The 8,731-nt window shown below is 29.3% G+C and overlaps 1 pseudogene; it reads right to left on the reverse strand.

The window, feature by feature from the left end:
- Window positions 1–5,165: 5,165 nt before the first annotated feature.
- Window positions 5,166–8,078, reverse strand: LOC105784526 (uncharacterized; annotated as a pseudogene).
- Between the last annotated feature and the right edge of the window lie 653 nt (window positions 8,079–8,731).

An 8,731-nucleotide genomic window follows, 5' to 3' on the forward strand; every position in this document is an offset into this window, starting at 1 on the left:
CGATGGAAATCTACTTCTAAGTCAGCTTTAATAGTGTTTTTTTGTGTTTTTTCTTGAGTATCCTCTGGCGGCTTGCTCCAATCTTATTATATTTGGTATATATAGGTCTTAGAATGCCTGAAAAACCTAAAAATTGCATTTTTCGCGTGCTTGGAGCATGATTCGTGAAATCTACACAGTTTGGCACATGGTCGTGTGGCAGCTCGTGTGGCTTACACGAGTATGTGCCCAGCCCGTGTGTGATGGTCCAGCCCGTGTGGCTCCTTAAACTTGCTTCAATTTTCCCATTTTTGCTTATTTTTTACTCCTTTTGCTCCCAAAATACTCTCTTAAGTATAAAAACATGAATTTAAAGGATTAGGAGCATAAAGTTCACCATAAAACGCATTAAGAATGTGGCTAAAACATGTTACTTTTAGCATTTATCAAGCTCAATGGTGTAACAACAACTATCTCAAACAAGCTTTTGAGCTAATCGGATAAGGACAAAACAGAGGGAGTAATGCTAGCCAAAGGCCACATTGATGTTGCAGTCGAACACCCCAAAAAACCATGATCGACATCTTTATACTCCCCACTCCACACACATGTAAGAGAGACGTTGCAACCTTTTTCTCCTAGCCGACACCAAAAAGATAGAAAATTACACAAGCACCGCCATACAAAGTGTTTAACTTTTGGGGGAAGAGAAGAGTTGCATAGCTTAAGCCATGACCCCTACACCTTATACAAAATTGAACGATCCCTTAAATCAAAAGAAAGTCGATAGCCATATTTCAAAGTGTATCTACCTCGATGATCATAGTGCCAAACCCATCATTGTTCAATTGAAAATAGTTGATGAGAAACTTTAGAATGCGACTTGCCTCAATAACTTTCATTCATGCCACAAATAAGATTGATATCCCAACCCTTACCAACAGTTTGGAATAGATTGCATACACACAAGTTCTCTATACCCAACAAAGGGCTCGATGTGACATAAAAACTATTATCATCAGCTAGCCATAGGTTCATTTAAAAGACAATTGAATGCCTATTCCTAACCCTCCACTAATGCCTCTCAACAACAAATCCTTAGTAGAAAAATCCTTTTCCATACAAACGAGGGGTTGGTGCCCTCATCAGAACTTAATAAATCATTCCTCGAAATGTATTTACCTTTAAATATTCTATTAGGGAGAGAGTTGGGGTTAGATTAATGAAAAAATAAGTAGGGTCAAACTAAATGAGTATTTAATTTTTTTGTGAAAGTTCAAATACTGTGAATTTTTATGAGATTGAATGTGGAAAAATTAGCTGCAAAATTCTTAATTTTTCTTTATTGCAATTGATTTTTTATATGATTTTTTATTTATTTTTATATTTTTTATTTTTTTTATAATTGTTGTTAAGAAAATTTTAAAAATATCAAAATTATTGCTATCTTAAATTGATTGATTGCTTAAAATGAGAATTGCAATGGAAGTGTTAGACTGCAGTGGCCACTACTACTTGACATTGCCAAACTGTGGAAACAAAAAAAATCAAATAACACTAAGGTTTGTTTACGCAGTTCAATTTTCTTACATCTGTAGAGCCTAGCTCAATGAATAATTCCACTATCTTTAATCCACAATACAACAAGTAATTCACGCTCTATCACTCTCCAAGTATAGAGATCTCACTTTTGTTCCTAAAAACTGGAACACTCACCTCAAAATCCTCTCCCTGAGAACTTGGGCAATAAACACTTAAACCATGTTTACAATAATAGTTTGCACTCTCCCACAAAATAGTTCCTGAAAGGAACAAACTATAGTACACTCAATAAACACTCATTACATAACCTAGACAAATCTCGAAGCTTATATCAATTTCGACTGTTAACCTAGAATCTAAGTAAATACAAAGTAACTTCCTAAAAATAGCTATTACAATATCAATAATCAAAATACAATCAATTGAAGATATGCTCTCCCAAATCAGCAACAATATCTCGATGAAATCTCCACATTCCAAGGACTTAATTGATTCACACAAATCTAATCCAAACTTCAAATGCCAAGGATTTATTTCCATAGATGGACAAAAGTATCTTCAATAACATAGTATATTAACGGGTCCAAAGATTTTTTATTAAATTACCAAGCCAAATTAGGCAAGTATTTAATCACCTCAGTGGCAGTCCGTAGTTGGCACTAACGAGTGCCACTCAGCAACTCTTAATTCTTTTTGCCTCAAGAAAAATGATTTTCTAACTATAGCTCAAGGAAAAAATTAGCTATTAACCCTTTAACTTAAGGTGCAATGTCACTTTTCAATGGAAGTTAACAGTCGAGTGACAAAAATGTAACAATTTGATAACATTAGTGACTATTACAAAAATTTTGAAAGTTATGTGACCAAAATATAATTTTAAACAAAATTTAGAGACAAATAATGTAATTTACCCTATTTTTATTTGTATGTTTAAAAAACCTTTCATCTTATGATAGTAACTTGGTTTTAATTATATTCATAGCAATATCTGCCAATGGTGATTCTAAATTTGATTTTTAAGGGTTAAACTTACAGCTAGGATTTCAAAAGTATATATTTCCATCATCACAAAATAATAAAGTATTTGCTATGACTATAATAAAATGTTTATTTGATAACGGAAAAGAAGATGAAAATAGAATATATTATCTTACCAATTATAATGAGTTTCTTCCAGAATAATTGTTAGAGTTGTGACCGAAATTTTTATTAAAATAAAATATAAGTGACAAAATAGGGGATCCACAAGGACGAAGGCCGAGGGTCCCAAATAAGCAATATACTAGGCTGGGATCGCAACCGGATGAATTATTTCTATATATTAAAATCTATATCTAATTTTTTTGTTTGTTTGTTTGTGTATATATATTATATATACCATTAGTGGTAAGTTACACATATATTTGTATATATTAAAACCTATATCTATTTTTTTTAAGAAAGCATACATGTTTAACTGTTAAAAATAGTAAAATTAATTGATTTAATTAAATTTCATGATTAAATTTGAAATTTTATGTATCACTTTAAATTAATTTTTAAAAGAATATTATTTTGTTATATATATGCATGCATATATATATTTATAAAAATATTTAAATATTTTATCTTTCATTTTGAGATCTTAAAAGTATGTATTATATTTAATCTTAAGTAAATGTATATGAGGTATAAAATGTTTTATTAAATTTAAATAAAATATTTTACAAATATATAGGAAAGTTCATAAAAGTTAAATTTTCTCACACCTCCCATGCCATTTTGGAAAAATTAGAAACATATATAAATAGAAATAATTTCAATATAAGCCTTGGGTAATCTAGTAACATAAATGAAAATAAAAGAAGTGACACTGTTTAATTTTTTTTCAATTTAAATTTAAATATAGTATAGTATTTAAAAAATATTACTAATGTAACAAATTACATGTTTATTTGTCATATGTTAATAAAAACAATAAAAAAGCGAAAGGGTATATAAACCTTGAAATTTGGAGAAAAGAATTAATTAAATTTCTTTACGAAAAACATAGTAAATTAAACCTTTGAATTTTTAACTTGCATTAATTAAGAAAAATAAATATTTTGATATAAATATCCAAAAATCTTGAATATAAAACATCATTATTGAATCATATGTTTTAACTTTCAAAATTTTGTTATAATTGAAAGAATTTTTCTTATTAAAAGTTTCTCAAAAGAGTCTTTAATTTGAAGATTTTAAAAATTTGATGAGTTGATAAGTTTTATATATTTAAATAATTAATTATTTTAGTTGAAATGGTTATAAAATCAAATCATAATAAAATTAATAAATTAAAACTAATCCCGTAATGCGGGAAAATATTCCTTATTAATATTATTGAAAGTTAACTCACAAATATTAAACCATTAAATTACATATTTAATATTACAAATTATTTGCCATAACCTAATGAGAAGAGTATTTATGTTGTAGGCATAAAAGGTTGGTTCAATCCAAACAATCTCATCACAATTATGAAAAAAATTACAAGCCATTTGCTCCAAAAGTATTAAAAGTAATTGATTAGACTATCCTTTTCAAATATTTATTTTAAAATATTTAATTATTTCCTATATATAAAATTCTTTTAAAATGCCCTCTATAAATGTTAAAACTATTTTTGAAAATATTTAATTTAACTTAATTTTCTTTAGTAATTTTTTTTATTAGAAAATATTTATCTTATTAAAATCTAAAGTAAAATATATTTTGGTACATGTTGATTACTTTTATTGGATAAAAATATTTTTATCCTTTAGCAAATTCTTTTCAAATACCTTCACAATTTTTTCCATTTTTAGTTATTATTCTGAATTTATGAGTGCTAAATCCATCAAAATTAAATATTTACGCATAAAAATTTATTAAAATCAAAAGCACGTTTGGTTCGCTGTAATGGAATAGAGGCGTAATAGCAATTCAATTGTTTGGTTGAATGTAATGGAATAGAGGCGTAATAGTATTCTTGTGTTTGGTTGAATGGGATGGAGCTGTAATAGCATAAGGGAAAAAAACTAAAATGACTAGAATACCCTTAACAGAAATTTGTTTAGCTAAATGATTATTGTTATTGTTATTAAATTTTAATAAGATTATTAATATCAATAATTATATATTTTAATTAAAATATATTTAATAACAATTATGTTAAAATATGATTAAATTATTTATTATTGATATTAATAATCAATATTCTTATATGAATTTACTAAAATCATAATATATGATACTAGAAAATATAATTTAACATAATTATTATTAAATATATTTTAATTAAAATATATAATTTAATAAAATTCTTAATAATCAATATTCTTATATGAATTTATTAAAATCATAATATATGATACTAGAAAATATAATTTAACTTAATTATTATTAAATATATTTTAATTAAAATATATGACTTAATAAAATTCTTAATAATCAATATTCTTATATGAATTTACTAAAATCATAATATATGATACTATAAAATATAATTTGAAATAATTATTATTAAATATATTTTAATTAAAATATATAATTTAATAAAATTCTTAATAATCAATATTCTTATATAAATTTACTAAAATAATAATATATGATACTTTATAAAATTAAAATTAATTTCAATATCATGAATCAAAAGCTCAACATTGTATAAAATTATTATTAAATATAAATGAAAAGAAATTAAATTATAATTCAACAAGTTTAGTACTATACAAAAAACAATTCAAACACCACCAAAGTTTCACAAACTAGATACATAAAATAACATAAAGAAATCTACTCAAACTCATTTTCTCCCTAAACCACCAATCTCCTAGTTTTCCATGCTCATGGTCGTGCAGTAAGATGATAATTATCATGATTTATCATTTACATATATCCATAAAAAAAATCAAGCTAAAGTAACAGCAAAGGAATCACAGTCAATCAAGTTCAAAGCATGGAAAAATTGTTTCAATTGTTAGCCTTGCAATTGAAATCATACATCCCCCTTTAGGTATATCATTAAACAAACAGGATAGCTGTTTATACGCCCCCTTTTGACAACTTCAATCACATATATCCATCGGAAAGCTTGTAAGATGAAAACTTCAATCGAACTACCCCCTTTTGACAGCTGTTTATACACTCCCGATGTTCAGCTGACAAGGTTTTTCAATACTGCTTCGGCCTGATGCTCAAATTTAGGGAGTGCCCATTCATGTTGGACTATGTCAAGACCATCTACATCATTCGCTGTGTATCATCCATTGCTGCCAAAAGAAATCACAATTTCCAGATGAGATAAACAATAAGTCCACAACCAGAGAAAGTGTAGTACACAATCTAAAATAAAATGTAACAGGAAGTTCATGATCCTAACCATTTTCCTCTCCCAGAATCAGATTAAATAAACCCCTCAAACCAAACAAATTGAGGAAATACCTACAAATGAAAGAATTTGTGAGTAAACTGTAGTATTAAGCCAAGAAAGTCTATAAAAATTAGAAGAGCTCAGAGAAAAAAACCAATACCATGAGCGGCTACTAACATAGCTCACATCAACTGTGCTAAGGTCAATTCCATTCTGCAACATCGATCTGAAACTCTGAGTCAATGGGAAGGGTATTTTGGCTGCAAGATAGGAATACAGAAAAACAGAAGAGGAATCAAATTATTGTTTACTATTAATGTATGTCATGATCAGTTAAGTTAGAATTTTAATTCCAATACAAAAAAAATATTGTGTCCATCACCATATAATAAAAAGTGAAAAAAAAAATCAATCTAATATGCATGAAATCAATTTCGCAAATAAAAATATAAATTCAATCTCCATTGCAGAATTAAAAAGGAAAGACTCGGAAATCATGGAAGTAATATGGTAGTAAAGAACCAAACCTGCAACAAATCCAGAGAAGAAAAAGTTGACCCAGGCAAAAGTGAGAGTCTGAAAGTAACAACAGTTTACACAAAAAAAGTCAGTTCTAAAACATGAGCAATCAAATCAAAGCATATGAACACTAAAGGTCGATATACCACTAAAATACCTGAGGTATAATCATAGAGAGGTTTTTCTTCATCATGTCCGTAGCCATGTTAGGGTCAGAGAACATTTGTGCTTGCGCATTTTGAGCCTGGCCCTTGGGGACAAGCAGTAATCCATTTTCCTACAAAGTCCAATATAATTCCATTACTTTTCTCCTTTACTGACACAAACAAATACATAAATAGATCACTTTCATCAACTTAACCTGATTTTTAACACTCCATTAAGCTTAATATTAGCTGCAATTCACTGCTTCTTGATTAATTGTAGTTTGCTTCTAAAAAAGAAACTTAACTGACTGAAGCCTGATTATAACATGTAATACTTCAACTTTCTCCTTTTCTGAGACAAATATATACATGAATGGACTATTTTCATCAAATTAACCTGACATTTAACCCTCCATTAAGCTTAATAAAGCTGAAATTCACAGCTTCTTGATTAATAGCAATTGGTCACTGGAAAAGAAACTAAACTAACCCAAGCCCGGTTACAACTTTTGATACTTGAATCCTCTTCTGAGACAAATATGAACATAAATGGACTATTTTCATCAATTTAACCTGACATTTAACCCTCCATTAAGCTTAATATTAGCTGCAATTCACAGCTTCTTGATATATTGCAATTTGCTTCTAAGAAAGAAACTGAACTGACTGAAGCCTGATTACAACATGTTATACATCAACTTTCTCCTTTCCTAAGACAAATATATACATAAACGGGTTATTTTTGTCAATGTAACTCAATTTCTAACACTCCATCAAGCTTAATATTAGCTGCAATTTGCATCTTCTTGATGACTTTCAAATTGCTTCCTAAAAAGAAACTAAACTAACCGAAGCCTGATTACAACACGTGATACTTAATCCATAATCCGCTAACAGCTCAATAAAGCTTTAAAAGGAAAAAAGATAAACACAAATTCCAGAAATTAACAATTACAAGCATAAACTTTGGTAACATAAGTTCTGAAACAATATGAAAAAGCAAACCTCATTGCTGAAATAAACCCTACGAGATCGAAAAGACTTGGGAGGGATAAAATTTGCAGCACCTCGTAAATTCCGAGACCTAACGATTACTTGCCTGAAAGTAAAACTCGAGAATAAGTAAATCTGAGACTTATTAGCTTATCGACCTAAAAAGAAAAGAAAATAGAGTTGTGAGAGACGTGCCCTTCTTTGACGATCCTAGGATCAGGAACTTGAAAGGAGCGCAAGAGCTTGGAGACGAAGTAGGACGCCGATGAGGACCATCACCACTGAAAGGAGTATCAACACCCAATCTCTGATCGCCGTATCAAGAACCAGATCTTCCGCCATTGCTGGATCCTATTTTCTGATCTTTGCGCGAAAAGAATATCCTAGCTTCTGTTTTTCTTTCCTCTATAGACTTCCCTACTCACTACAAAAGACGGAAAGGGGAAGCGTGGAGAGGGGGTAAAACAGGGCATAGAAATCGGGAGGATAAAATGGACGCAAAACTGAGGTTTTGGTTCGGAATAGAAATCAACCAAATTGGCGTAATAGGCCCGTAATAGACCCGTAATAGGGTATTACAGCCAACCAAACAGCTGCATAAGTAGGGCCCATGGAATAGGTGCCATTACACCCAACCAAACATAGTGCAATAGTCAAGGAAGCAAAGTCGAATCCCATAACACGAGACTAATCAAAATTAAAAATCTATCAATTGGAATTATGATGAACGAGGTCCAACTCCCAATCACCAATCATTCCTAATTATTTACGGTAACAATTTAACAATTAACACTTGTCAATTGAACAAGCATAAGAGCAAATCCTACAATTTAATTTCGTAATATCTTTGCCAATGAGAAGGATCTAATTTTAATCAATGAACTCGTCTGCGTAATTCATTTAAATTAAATCGCTTAATCCTATATCGTCTTTACGTTTGTTTAAAGATGTTAATGAATTCCATTGGTGGGGCATAAAAGGGAATGTTAGAAAGCTTTAATGGGCCATTTGGGATAAATTATGTGCTCCAAAGAAACTTTGCGGGATAAACTTTTGATTTATGATTTCTTAAGTTTTATATTATATCTTAATTTATGATTCTAACATTTCAATCTTGTAATGCTTTGCAAGCAGGAATGCAATTTCTTGTTTGATTTGAATTCCCTTTCGAGTCAAAATT

Source organism: Gossypium raimondii, chromosome 13, assembly GCF_025698545.1.
Source record: "Gossypium raimondii isolate GPD5lz chromosome 13, ASM2569854v1, whole genome shotgun sequence".
NCBI classification, from domain to species: Eukaryota; Viridiplantae; Streptophyta; class Magnoliopsida; order Malvales; family Malvaceae; genus Gossypium; species Gossypium raimondii.